This window comes from Sminthopsis crassicaudata, chromosome 3, assembly GCF_048593235.1.
Source record: "Sminthopsis crassicaudata isolate SCR6 chromosome 3, ASM4859323v1, whole genome shotgun sequence".
In the NCBI taxonomy this organism is placed as follows: domain Eukaryota; kingdom Metazoa; phylum Chordata; class Mammalia; order Dasyuromorphia; family Dasyuridae; genus Sminthopsis; species Sminthopsis crassicaudata.
The window spans coordinates 283,545,708-283,559,262 of record NC_133619.1 but is presented as its reverse complement, the minus strand read 5'-3'; the positions used below and the strand labels follow the sequence as shown (position 1 = coordinate 283,559,262).

Genomic DNA, 13,555 nt, shown 5'->3' with positions numbered 1-13,555 from the left:
AAGTGACTTGATCGTCTGTGTTTTCATCTGTAAAATGAGGATAATAATATATGTATCTTCATCCCCACTAGATTTTGAGGGAGATGGTTTTAGAAAACATTAATTCACAATTTAAATGCAAGGTATAGCTAAGTAATGAATCACCTGATCTGATCACATGGAGTCAAAATTGCACTTAATCTAAGTTACAATTATGTAAACTATGGTCGTTTGTTCCAGGAAAATGTGAACATGCAGTGCAAAATCAAATAATGTAACCACTTCAGAGGATCCATCATTTACACTAATCAAAAACTGGCTGTAACATTACCAATATAGTTACCACAATGGCTATATGAATAATTATCTCCTACTGCTGATGTTATAGTGGAATTGAATGGAAAAATAATTTAAGTGCCAGTGTGTTCTAAGCCCTGCGCTCATAAGACAATAATATTATGAAACAAAAGTAAATGGTTATAGCAAACCAAGGCTTTCAGTGTGCTTTAGTATTCCCCACATCCCTTTTTCTCATCACACACTTTCTATAGTCCTTCAAACTAAGGAGATAAATAGCATTGATTCCCACCTTGTTGATAAACAACAGAAAGTTTAATTAATTTAAAGTAAATGTATTGAGAAATTTTGTGTCCTTACTAAGCTACTCCATTCTAAGCTATTTCCTTGTATTTTTTGAATATTCCAAGAATGCAACCTTATTATTATTATCTACATTATAATAGTTATTCTGAATCTCTCCTTTTTTTCCTTCCTCTCTGTTATTGGAGATATAGTCAAATTATGAGGGTAATAAATATGTCCCCCATCCCACTCAACCATCACTACTTGTCCAGAAAAAAAAAAATGTTCATCTTCTTATCCAGACTTGAAGTTGAACAAAAAGGATTGACTTGTACTGGTAGGAATTGCCTCACCATGGGTTTCTCATTCTAATGAAATCACAGGTCCTAGTCCAGTCCCTAGATTATTATCATTGTCCTACCTATTGTGTGCTGTGTGGAAAAGAAAGGATCATTCAACAGAAATGTCAGATTTTTAAAAATGAATAAATGTGGCAGTGAAACAGAAAAGTTATTAAATAAATCACCTCATATTTGTTCTAGTAATAACTCAACTTAACACAGACCTACATTGGTAAGCAGTAAGGTATAATACAGAAATTAACTCTATTGTCAATGATGATTTCCTTCAAGGTTTAGGGTAAATATCAACTCAACTATTAGAGGGCCTTCTTGGTGATCTCTTTGTCTTCAAAATAATTTATTTTTATATTGTACACATTTTGTTTTTATTTATCTGTGAACTCATTGTTCCCAACTCATATATGGTAAGTCCTTGATGGTAGAGACTTTTGAATTCATGTCTTAGTAGCTCCAATGCCTAATACTATGAATTATAGAAATTTCAATGCTTACTGTTACTTCTTGGATTTAGCCTTCATTCAGAAACTGCTTTGTTTGTCTTCACTTTTTGATGAATTCTTGTTCCTTAAAACATATCCTAAACATTATAACTTGCAAAATGTGTTTCCTTTGGTCTTGAAATTATTTTCATAATTTTTTTTATTAAATTTTTTATTAAATATATATATAAGCCATTTCCCTACTCTTCTCTCCCAGAGAACAGACAACCTAGATTAATCCATATAAAAATACTGGGCATATATGAAGTAGGAGAGACAGCAATAGTTTTATGTTAGTATATTAACTTATTCTTTAGCTCAACACATTTTTTCTATTCATAAATATTAAAAGCATTCCCAAATAAAATCTATAGACAAAGAAGTCTTCCATGGTTTACTCTACACGTGTTAAAGAAAGTGGTTAAAAATAATCAACTGTGTTACATTAGAAGATAATATAAATTACTTATACTTTATATTTAATTAACTGAGGATACTTTAGAAAGAGGAAAAACTGCCACTATATGTTACAATCATGCTCAGGGAAAATTACCACATTGCTAATTTGAGTGCAAAGTAGCAGTGTCTAAGCAGTTTTTCTTATATAACCTTTTAACTAATTGGATCCCCAGAGTTTTAATGAAAAATAAAACTAATGCTTAAATGTACATATATACACACATCTATATGTACCTAAGAACTTAATTTCACACACACACACACACATATATATATATATATATATATACACACATATATGTATATATACATATATATATGTATATATACATAAAATCATTTGAGAAATATTACAGAAAATTAATCCATATGTTAATTTAGTCAATAAAAAAGATAATATTCTCAAGGTAAAATCCTCAATAGCATATCCACATCCCAAGCACTTGGATGGATATAGTTAAGGCATGGAACTTTCTCTACTTGACTATTATGAAATTAATTCATTCACAAATTCAAATAATATGCATTATTCTTCAATAATCGCACAATATTATGAATGTACTTGCAGCATAGACCATGGAAGATAATATAGTTTATGTGGAATTATCCCTTTGTGTCCACAAGATTGTTTTCCCTAGCAATTCTATTATTGATCCTATTATTCCCTATGGTTCCTCATGAGAAAAATCCCTTTACAACAGTACAATTACTTGCCTAGTCATTATCCCACTAGAAGGACAAAAACCAATATTGGTCACTGAAATTTATCACACCCACTTTCACTCCAATATCCTTCAATCTTCACTAGGACTACTAAACCAGAAGTGAAGGAAACACACAATCTCTTCTTCCCATCCAGAAGTATATGTGTTGAGGTATGAGAAAAGAGAACCTTAAAGATTGTTAGAAATATTATCTCAAATTAAATTATGTGGTCATAGATAAAAAAGAAAAACTGGTATTATATTGTATATAGCTATGTGTGTGATAGAAGATGGTGACAGATGGCAACTGTTTTGGGTCTTGTATTGTGACATATTTTAATGAACATTAAATTCTTATTCACCGCCTTAGTCAGCAGGGAAAATTTTACCTCAAATTCTGGACCAGCTGTCAAGTTCTGTTAATTAGTTTAAACAATCAAATGGCAAGACTTATATAAAACATATTTTCACTTTGTTCACAAGAAAGGTAACATAATTTAAATTTGATCTACATTGAGAATTTATTAAAACATTACTAGTAGAGAATTTTAAAGTTACTACTGAACAAATAAAGATCATCCACTCAGCTCCATCTTTTAACTCTGTTCCATTCCTCAACATCCTTCTACATTACTTCTCCTTCTGTATTCCTTTGCTCTAGTCTCAACGGGAAAGATAGTCTTCTTCCTAGAAGAGTCAAGCACCACTATTCATACCTTTGATCCTATTCTTTCCCATCTATTTGGGAATTTGTTTCTTTGATTACACTCACTTTACCATTGTTTTCATTCTTTTCTAATTCACTAGATCCTTACCCACTATCTACAGATTAGGGTATCCTTTAGCCTTCAGCAAATCCTGATACTCCTCCAATTTGTCATCCTATAGCTCTTCTCCATTACCAAACTAAATATCTACAAAGAGTTCTTGAAACATTTCCCTCAAATGTTTCTCTATACTTACCTAGTCTTCCCTGCTCTGTATCTTTTATCTCTACCTCTCTACTGAACCTGTTCTCAACAGTTCAATTGAGCTTTTATAGCAAAATCTAATTGCCTTCTCTCAGTCTATTTTGGCCTTTTAGCATCTTTTGACATCACTAACCAGACTTTGTTCCTAAATATTCTCTCTTCTTCTTTAATTTATTTCAGTTCCTTCTTAGTTTTCTTTCTGTCTTTCTGACCACTTTTCAATCTTCTCTGTTGTGTCATTATCTAAACTCTTCCCCTAATGGAGGCTCTTCTCCAAATTTGTCTTAAACTTCCTGTTAATCTTTTCCTATTCTGTCTTGTGGTACTGTTATTAGCTCCCAAGGTAGTAATTACCATGTCTAGGTGGATGACTTCTAAATCTTTATATCTAGTACTAATCTCTCTTGTGAACTTTAATCCTGCATGACCAAATCCCTGAAGAACAGGCTTAATTATTCAATTCAATCCTATCCACAGATATCTGGAGAAACTCACCACCTATAGGGAACACTTTTTCCATCATTCATACTCAATACATCTTTCACAACTATGAAAATATTTTGTAAAGTATGCATCTCTCTGCTTCATTATTTATAAATAATCACAGAACTATAAAACTACTCTATTGTTATCTATTTAAAGTAATCCTGTAGTTCGAGATATACATGGGAAACAACTTTTGGAGAACTTTTAAGAGAGTATTTTGTACTACTCAATCAAAAGAAAATAGTCACTAAACATAATTATTTTTTTTGATCTTTTAATCCGTTGTGTGATTGTGAAGATGTACACTGCTACAGAATTTATGAAAGTCTTCCTATTTCCTCTTCACAGCTTAATCAAGGTTTTCATAAAGTAGAAGTTTGCCCATGTAACCCTCACTCAATAAGCTCCAGCAGGATCAAATACAAAATTTTCTATTTGACTTTCAAAATCTTTTATAATTAACCTCTAAAATACACTCCAGTTTTCTTATACCTTACTTTCTGAAATATGCTCTTTGATCCAGCTATATTGGCCTCCTAGTTGCATGATCCTGATATTTATTAACTCAAGGTATTTTCTTTAGAAATCCTTGGAATTTTTCTGCCTCATCTCTACCTATAGATTTCCCTGACTGCCTTTAAATTTCAACCTCTATAAGAAGCCTTTTCCAACATCTGTTAATTCTAGTGATTCCCCTTCTTATTTTTCTGTACATACACACACACACATGCACATATGCATGCATGCATACACACAGATACTAATTCATATATGTATGTGTATATATGTGTGTGTAGAGTAGAGAGAGAGAGAGAGGCAGAGGGACAGAGACAGAGACAAGCAAAGACATACAGAGACAGAGAAAAAAATAGAGAGACAGAGAAAGATAGAGAGACAGAGAGAGAGAAAAAATCTTTTGCTTCTTTTTTATAGCCCCATCTTTTTATATATAATGTCTGGCATATACTAGGCAAATACTAGATGTCTATTGCTAGTTTGAAAATTATATAAAGTATATATATATGTATATATATATTCTCTTAAAATGTAAAAGCATTGTAAATAAATATCTAGATTATTTATTTTTAATTTTTAAGTCTTTTTATCAATAAAAATGAGGCTTGAGACTTTTTAAAAGATTATAGTAAGTTCTCTTTTGAGGATAAGTATTGAACAAATTATATATTCAAAATTGTGTTACTTCATGGCCTGTTTTGTATATATTTTACTTAGTTTGGGTAGTTTTTTTTCCTGTTTCTTTTATTCACTGACTTTTCTACTTTCTAATAAATGAATACAAGCAATTCCATTTTTTACCTTTTTATTATTCTCTTTCTATGTCATTTTTAAATTCTTAGAGCATAATTTTGCTTAATTGGACTCTCTCCAAGTCTTCATTAATCTTTTTTTTTTCTTTTGAGTCCACTGCTCCTTGCTTTTCTGCAAAATGATGCTGCCTGTAATCTTTTACTATTCTTCTCTATAAAATATTACAAATTATTTTATATTTCAAATTGTAATTGTGCTTGGTTGCCATCTTTCTACTTGACAAAGAGATTTAAGAGTTTTGCTAGCTGGGAGAAGTATTTAGGTTGATTTGGTCTATATATTATGGCAAATGATTTAATTTATGTAATTTGGGGGGGATTGTTATAATCAAACAGCCTATACTTTCATTCAGTGGATTTTTTGAAGCAATTTAATATCAAAATTTAAATCTATTTCATTTAGTGGATCTTAGCATGCTCTTTATAGATTTTTCCTATTTTCTAATCTACTTCAACAGATTTTCTGCATATGCTTAAGTTATTTTTGTGAGGATTTTTTTTGCAAAAAATTATCAAAAGCACTAAAATACAAAACAATCTAGCATCCTATGAAAAGATATTTCTGTTTCCTTAAGAAATCCAAAAATGTCTCTGTCATCTGCTCTATTTGTTTCTTCAAATAGAATCTATGAGTCATTCTTTTATTCAGCTGCAAGTTTCATTTTCCTTTTAATGTTACTGACATGATATAAATTGGCACAAATTGGAAAAATAAGACCAAGTTTGGAGCTAATAGTTTCAAGTCCTGATTTTGTACCTTATTAAAAATTCCTATCTTAGGGGCAGAGCTAATATGCCGGAGAGTAGACAAGTCTTTGTCTAAGTTCTTCCTGGCTTCCCTCAGATCTACACCAGATCCAGCCTCTGAACAGGTTTTAGAATGACAAAACCCACAAATATTTAGAGTATAACAGCTTGCCAGCAGAAGGTATTTTTGGAATAAATTCAGGAAAGATCTGTCTCAATTGGGTATGGGTGAACAAGGAAGGCAGTCCAGTGCAGGCATAGTGCAGTGATCTAGGGTAAGAGTGGTTTCCACATGAGAATCAACTGGGAACCTCTTAGCCAAAATACAGTAGCATTGGCTTCTCTGTCTTGGTTCAGAAGCCATGGATCACCAAACTAGTTGTGAGACCTCCAATGTAACTACAGAAGACAAATAATGAGCTCCTGGATCCCAGCATAACCCATGGATCTTGGCCAAGTCCACCCAGTACAGAAAGGAATTCAGTAGCACTGGCTCCAGGGCAACACGAAGCCATTGTAGCCTATAGAGGAAGCTTGGAGCAATCTCCCCTTTGCCCTAAAAGCAGGCCTCAACCTTAAAAAAACAGTTCTGACCAAAGTTAGCTTTTATGGAGACAAGGAAGAACAGATCTAAAACTCTGAGGACACTAAAGGAGAAACATCTCCAGATACAGCCCCAAAGGGTAATATGATTTGGTCTCCCTCTCATAAGACTCTTTTGAAAGAATTCAAAAAGGATCTTAAAAGAGATTTAGAAGAAAAATGAGGAAAGGAAATGAGAGTTTTGTAGGAGAGTTTGGAAAAGGAAAGACAGAAATTATAAGCAGAAAACTCCTTTAAAAGAGATTTAGTAAAATGGAAAAAGAAAACAACTCCTTGACAAACAGAATTTGTGAAATGGAAAAAAAAAATCCAATGAATGAAACAACTCATTTAAAATTCATTTGGCCAAATACAAAAAGGCTATAGCATCTAATTGAAGAAAATAGTTCACTGAACATTAGAATTGAACAAATGAAAGTTAATGACTCAATGAATCATCAACAATTCTTGTCTTAATTCACTTTGATTCAATGTGCATATAAGAAGTACTTAATAAAAACTCTTACCTATCATATATCTACCTATGTGCTTATCTTCACATATATACTGGTCTTCTCTTCAAATAGAAAATTAAGAATAAAGACAATGACTGAATTATCTCTCCAATTTCAAGATATGAGTCAATATCTAGTAGTATTCCTCCCTTCTACTTTCCTCACCAACATGGCTTAGAAAAGTTTTGCCCGAAAGAATATCAAAGTAAGGACTTAAATGGGCTAAAGTACAATAAAGTCCAAGCTGGTATAACTTTATTTTAACTTCCTGGTGACCTTCAGTTCTATTGGCAGGGCTTCCTGGTCACGAGGGATATTAACAAAAATCACGTCCATGAGGGTTCAATGCTCTTTGGACTTAGACAATAGAATACCATGAAAGTCACCTCATAGTATTCCTGTATTTATATTGGACTTCCAAATGGAGAATACAGGGATTGTGTCTACTCAAGCTAATGGCTACTGTATCCTTGTTATATACTTTTGCTATATTAGAGTTAAATCTCTATTTGCTAAATATTCAATGGCTTAATGGTATCTTATTTAATCACACATCAAAACTGAACTAATAGGGTATTAGTATCAGGACAGTTTCTAACATAGTAACTACTTATTCTTTTTTTTTTATTATATATATATATATATATATATATATTTTATAATATTATCCCTTGTATTCATTTTTCCAATTTACCCCCCCTCCCTTTATTCCCTCCCCCCGACGACAGGCAATACCATACATTTTACATGTGAGTAACTACTTATTCTACAAAAGGAAATTTGACATAGAGAATGGAGAGGAAGATAGTATAGTATTTAATAAAACACATTCTTAAATTTAGTATGGATTATCAGCAATCAACAAAATAATCAATCACACTCTGATTTGTAAACTTTACTAACTAAAAAGTCATACAGAAAATTTAGCATTGTCTTTTGTGAGCTGGATTGCCTTGGCTTTAGCATACCTCTGATCATAGTGTTAAAGAATTTGTGGGGTTTTTTTCACTATTTTTCCCAGTTATATGTAAAATGAATTTTTAACATTCCTTTTTTTAAAAAATGAGTTTCAAATTCTATTGCTCTCTTCCAACTCTTTGTCTTAAGAAGGTAAGAAATTTAATATAGATTATACATATGTAGTCATGCAAAATATTTTTCTATCTTGACTGTGTTGCAAAAGAAAACACTCAAATAAAGGAAGTTTTTTTTTAAAATGATGTTCTGATAAGCACTCAGAGAATATCCATTCTTTCTCTGGAGGTCAATAGAATTTTTCAACATAAATCCTCCAAAATTGTCTTGGATAATTGTATTGCTGAGAATAGCTAACTCATTTATGATTGATCACCATACAGTATTGCTGTTACTGTGCACAGTGTTCTCTTGGTTCTTCTCACTTCACTTTGCATTGGTTCATAAAATTATTCCCAGGATTTTCTGAAATAAGTCTGTTTATTATTTCTTATAACATAATAGTATTTCATCACACTTATATACCAACAGTGAACTGGTATACTATTTGTTCACCTTCCATCCAACAGTTGTCATTTTCTTTTTCTGTCATATTAAACAATCTGATAGGCTTCACATAGGACCTTGGAGTTATTTTAATTTATCTTTACCAAAATAATGGTGATTTAGAATATTTTTTTCATCTTATGACAAATGACAATTTTTTTCCTTCTAAAAACTCCCTATTCATATCGTATGACCACTTATAAACTAAGAAATGCCTTGTATCCTTATAAATTTGACTTGGTTCTCTATATAGTTAAGACATGAGAAATTTATAGGGAAACTCATTATAAATCCCACCCTGCCTCCTAACTTCCTGCTTTCCTCCTAATCTTGACTATAATGCAGTATATCTTAAGTACCCTGAGATTGAGACATCTCTTTGATATTTTCCTTCCTCTCTTTTATCATCAAGATAGTCATATAATACTATGTGGCTGAAGGTTTAAACAGCTTTCAAACCCAGGCTATTATTATCCTCTTTTCAAATTCTTGATCAACTTACTAGGCGAATAAGCCAAATTAGATGTTTATTTCCAAATTATAAAGGTAGTTCAAATAACATTCTCATATTGAGTTAACTGACAGAAGTTTTTGGAGTGTGTGTGTGTGTGTGTGTGTGTGTGTGTGTGTGTGTGTGTATAAGTATGAAGATAAAGATATATCTAGAGCTCATGGCAAGAATTATGAAATGAATTTAATTAATTATAAGTATGCTAATGCTAACCATTTCCAAAGAACTGAAGGAGTTTGGATTCAGATTAAAGCATTTTTTTCTTTACTTTTCTTTTTCATGTTTTTTTTAATTTAAATTTAAATTTTAAAAAATGTTGAGATTGTTTTTACATATAATATTGGGAAAACAAAATATTAGATATAAAGTTAGTGTCCTAGGTACTTCTCTAAGATTATAAGTTAAAAGGCAAGAACCAATCTGCATGCTTAGTGGGAATTTCATTTTAGAGTTCCACATTCTAGACCAGTGTTCCTCAAACTTTTAAAATAGGGGGCCAGTTCACTGTCCCTCAGACTGTTGGAGACTGTTTTACTATAGTAAAAACAAAAGCTCACACTGTCTCCGCCCCTCAGCCCATTTGCCATAACCAGCTGGCCTCATAAATGTCCTCAGCAGGCCTTATCTGGTCCGCAGGCTGTAGCTTGAGAATCCCTGTTCTAGACAGGGAAGTCATAGCTTTAGTCCAAAAAAAAAAAAAATAACATCTTGCAAATAAATTATTCTAATAATGAATAAATGGGAAAACTTTCTGAATAAACTGCTCAACAAACTCATTTTTTTTTTTAGAAAAACAAATGCAGAAGTGAAAACAATAGCAGATCTTTGAACTTAAAAAAAAAAAAATTCATAGGTGAGACTAAAATCATGAAGGCTAAATTCCAGATTGAACTCAAGCTTACAACAAATTTTAAAAGCAGGGAAGAGAACCTTTTTATATGTGAAAAGAAGAAGCACAATGAAATGGATAAAAGGTGATAACAATTGATAGAGAATACACTATAGAACTCTTTTCTTATTCAATTTTCAAAGTGAAAAATGTTTCCAGATTCAGAAGGATAGAATAAAAATAATAAATAAGAAACTGAAACCCAAGAAAAGTGATATGACAAAGTTACAATTCAGAGAGAACCACATCTAGCTATTCCCTTTGCTGTCTAATGCCAATCAAAGCTCTTTCTTTGAAAATAAATCTGTGTAATTTTTTTTTATCTTTACACTAAAATGATAAAAATTACATGTTTATTGAATTTGTTCATATAATCAAGACTTGGTCTAAACTCTTTCCAGCTGAAGTTCTCTGTCGCTCCTCTTGTGAAATCTAAAATAAGCCACAATTACATTTTGCTTTGCATTTTCCCCCGATGAAAGCGAGATAAAGTTATAAATTTCATAGAATTCCTCTGTGAAGTACTGAAACAATTATCCTAGCAGCCACTTTTCTGTTAAAAGTAAAAATCTTTCAGAAGTTAACATGAATATATCTAAGAATTTTAAAAAAGTATTTAGCATTTTTTTAAAATAAAAAGGTAGATCCAAATTTGGCAAAAGATGTTGGTCAATGGATTAGTTGGCGGATTTTGGCAAGCTCAATTAATTGATTTTAAAAATAATTTATGATTACATATATATATATATATATATATATATATATATATATATATATATATATATATATATATATATATATATATACACACACACACACACATACACACAAGTGTTTAATCATGTTTTGATTTATAAAATACCTGTGTGAAAATTTACAAATATTACTCACATTAGTTGTTTTCTAAATCTGAATGTTCTTTCTATTCAGTATTGGACCTTAAGTTAGAGTGAGGTTTTAAGGCCACTGTTACTATTTCTTTTTTTCTCAATAATATTTTAATTTTTCAATAAAATATGAAGATAATTTTCAATATTCATTTTTGTAAGACTTCATATTCCAAAATTTTCCCCTCCCTCCTTAAGATAGTAAGCAATCTGATATAGATTATTCATGTACAATCCTTTTAAACATATTTCCATATTTATCATATTGTACAAGAAATATCAGGCCAAAAGGGGAAAATAAAACAATGAAAAAGAAAAAGCAAACTAGCAAAAATAAAAGATGAAAATACTATGCTTCAATTCAAATTCAGTCTTTATAGTTCTCTTTGAATACAGAAGCCACTTGGAATTGTATTGGATTACCATATTGCTGAGAAGACCCAAGTCTATCAAAGTTGATCTTCACATAATCTTGTTGTTACAGTGTACAAGGTTCAATTGGTTTTGCTCACTTAACTCAGCATCAATCCATGTATGTTTTTCCAAGCTTTTCAAAAATCTGCCTGCATATCATTTCTTACAGAACAATAATATTTGATTAGCTTCATATACCATAATTTATTTAGCCATTCCCCAATTCATGGGCATACATTCTTTGCTATTACAAAAATAGCTGCTACAAATATTTTTGTACATGAGTCATTTTTTCTTCTTTTATGATCTCTTTGAGATACACTCACAGTAATGATACTGGGAAATCAAAGTTTTAAAGTCCTTTAGGCATAGTTCCCAATTGTTCTTTCAAATGGTTAGATCAGTTAACAACTTGATAGAGTAAAGCATTAGTGTCACCGTTTTCCCACATTTCCTCCAATATTTATCATTATCTTTTTCTCTCATTTTAGCCAATCTGAGAAGTGTGAAGTTGCTACTACAGAGTTACCTTAATTTACATTTTTCTAATCAATAGTGATTAGAGCATTAGTTCATATGACTATTGATGACTTTAATTTCAGTCTCTGGAAAATTAGCTATTTATATCCTTAAATGATTTATCAATTGGGAAATGATTTGTAATTTAAAAAATCTGACACAGTTCTTTATATATTTTAGAAATGAGGCCATTATCAGAAATACTGGCTGTAATTTTTTTTTTCAGTTTTCTATTTTCTTTTAGATGTTGTTTGTGTTGGTACTATTTCTGCAAAACCTTTTAAACTTAATGTAATCAAAGTTCTCTATTTTGCATGCCATAATGTTCTCTAGTGCTTCTTTGGTCACAAATTAATTTCTCTTTTCTCCAAAACCCATTAAGTAAACTATCCCTTGCTCTCCTAATTTTCTTATGGTACTATCATTTAGGCTCAAATCATGTACCCATTTGGATCTTATTTTGGTATGGAGTATGAGATGTAGGTCTATATCAAGATTCTGACATTATATTTTCCAGATTTCCCAGGAATATTTGTGAAATTGTATTCTTATCCCAGAAACTAGAGTTTTGGGATTTATCTAATACTAGATTATTATAGTCATTTATTATTGTGTCATGTGTGTCTACCCTATTCCACCACTCTTATTTCTTAGTGAGTTCCAAATGGTATTGATGACCACTACTGTATAATACAGTTTTAAGACTGGAATTGTAAGTCCATTATCTGCTGTGTATTTTTTTTTTCTTCATTTCTTCATTAATTCCCTTGATATTTTTGTTTTTCTGTTCTTCCAAATGAATTTTGCTATTGTTTTTTTCTAACTATATAAATTTTTTTTTTGGCAATTTGATTAGTGTGAGACTGAAAAATAGACCAATTTAAGCAAAATTGTCATTTTAAAAATATTAACTTGGCCTACCAATGAGCAATTGATATTTTCCCAATTGTTTGATCTGAATTTATTTGTGTGAGAATTGTTTTGTAATTGCATTCATATAATTCTTAGGTTTGTTCTGGCAGGTATTTTATTTTTTCTATATTGTCTATTTTACTTTGTCTATAATTTTAAATGGAATTTCTCTATCTCTTACTGATGGACTTTGTTAATAACATATAGAAATGCTGATGATTTGTGTGAATTTATTTTATATCCTGCAACTGTGCTAAAGGTGTGAATTATTTCCAGTAAGTTTATGACTGATTTTCTAGGATTCTCTAAGTATATCATCATATTATCTGCAAATAGATATCACTGCAAATAGTAATAATTTCATCTCCTCATTTCTTATTCTAATTCCTTTAATTTCTTTTTCTTTTTTATTACTAAAGCTAATATTTACAGTATGATATTGAATAATAGTGCTAATAATGGTCATTCTTGTTTCACCTCTGATCTTATTGGGAATGTGTTCAGCTTCTCTCCATTATACATAATGCTTCTGATAGTTTTAGATAACTGCTGCTTATTATTTTAAGGAAAGCTGCTTTTATCCCTATGCTCTCTAATGTTTTTAATAATAATGGGTTCTGTATTGTGCCAAAAGCTTTTTCTGCATCTATTGAGATAATCTTATGATATGCTAATTCTATTATTGATATGGCCGATTATGGCAACAGT

At 31.0% G+C, this 13,555-nt stretch overlaps 1 protein-coding gene across 1 annotated transcript in view; it reads right to left on the bottom strand.

The window, feature by feature from the left end:
* The window catches only part of DMD (dystrophin), a 2,117,885-nt gene that overhangs the window by 1,478,069 nt on the left and 626,261 nt on the right, over positions 1–13,555 (bottom strand).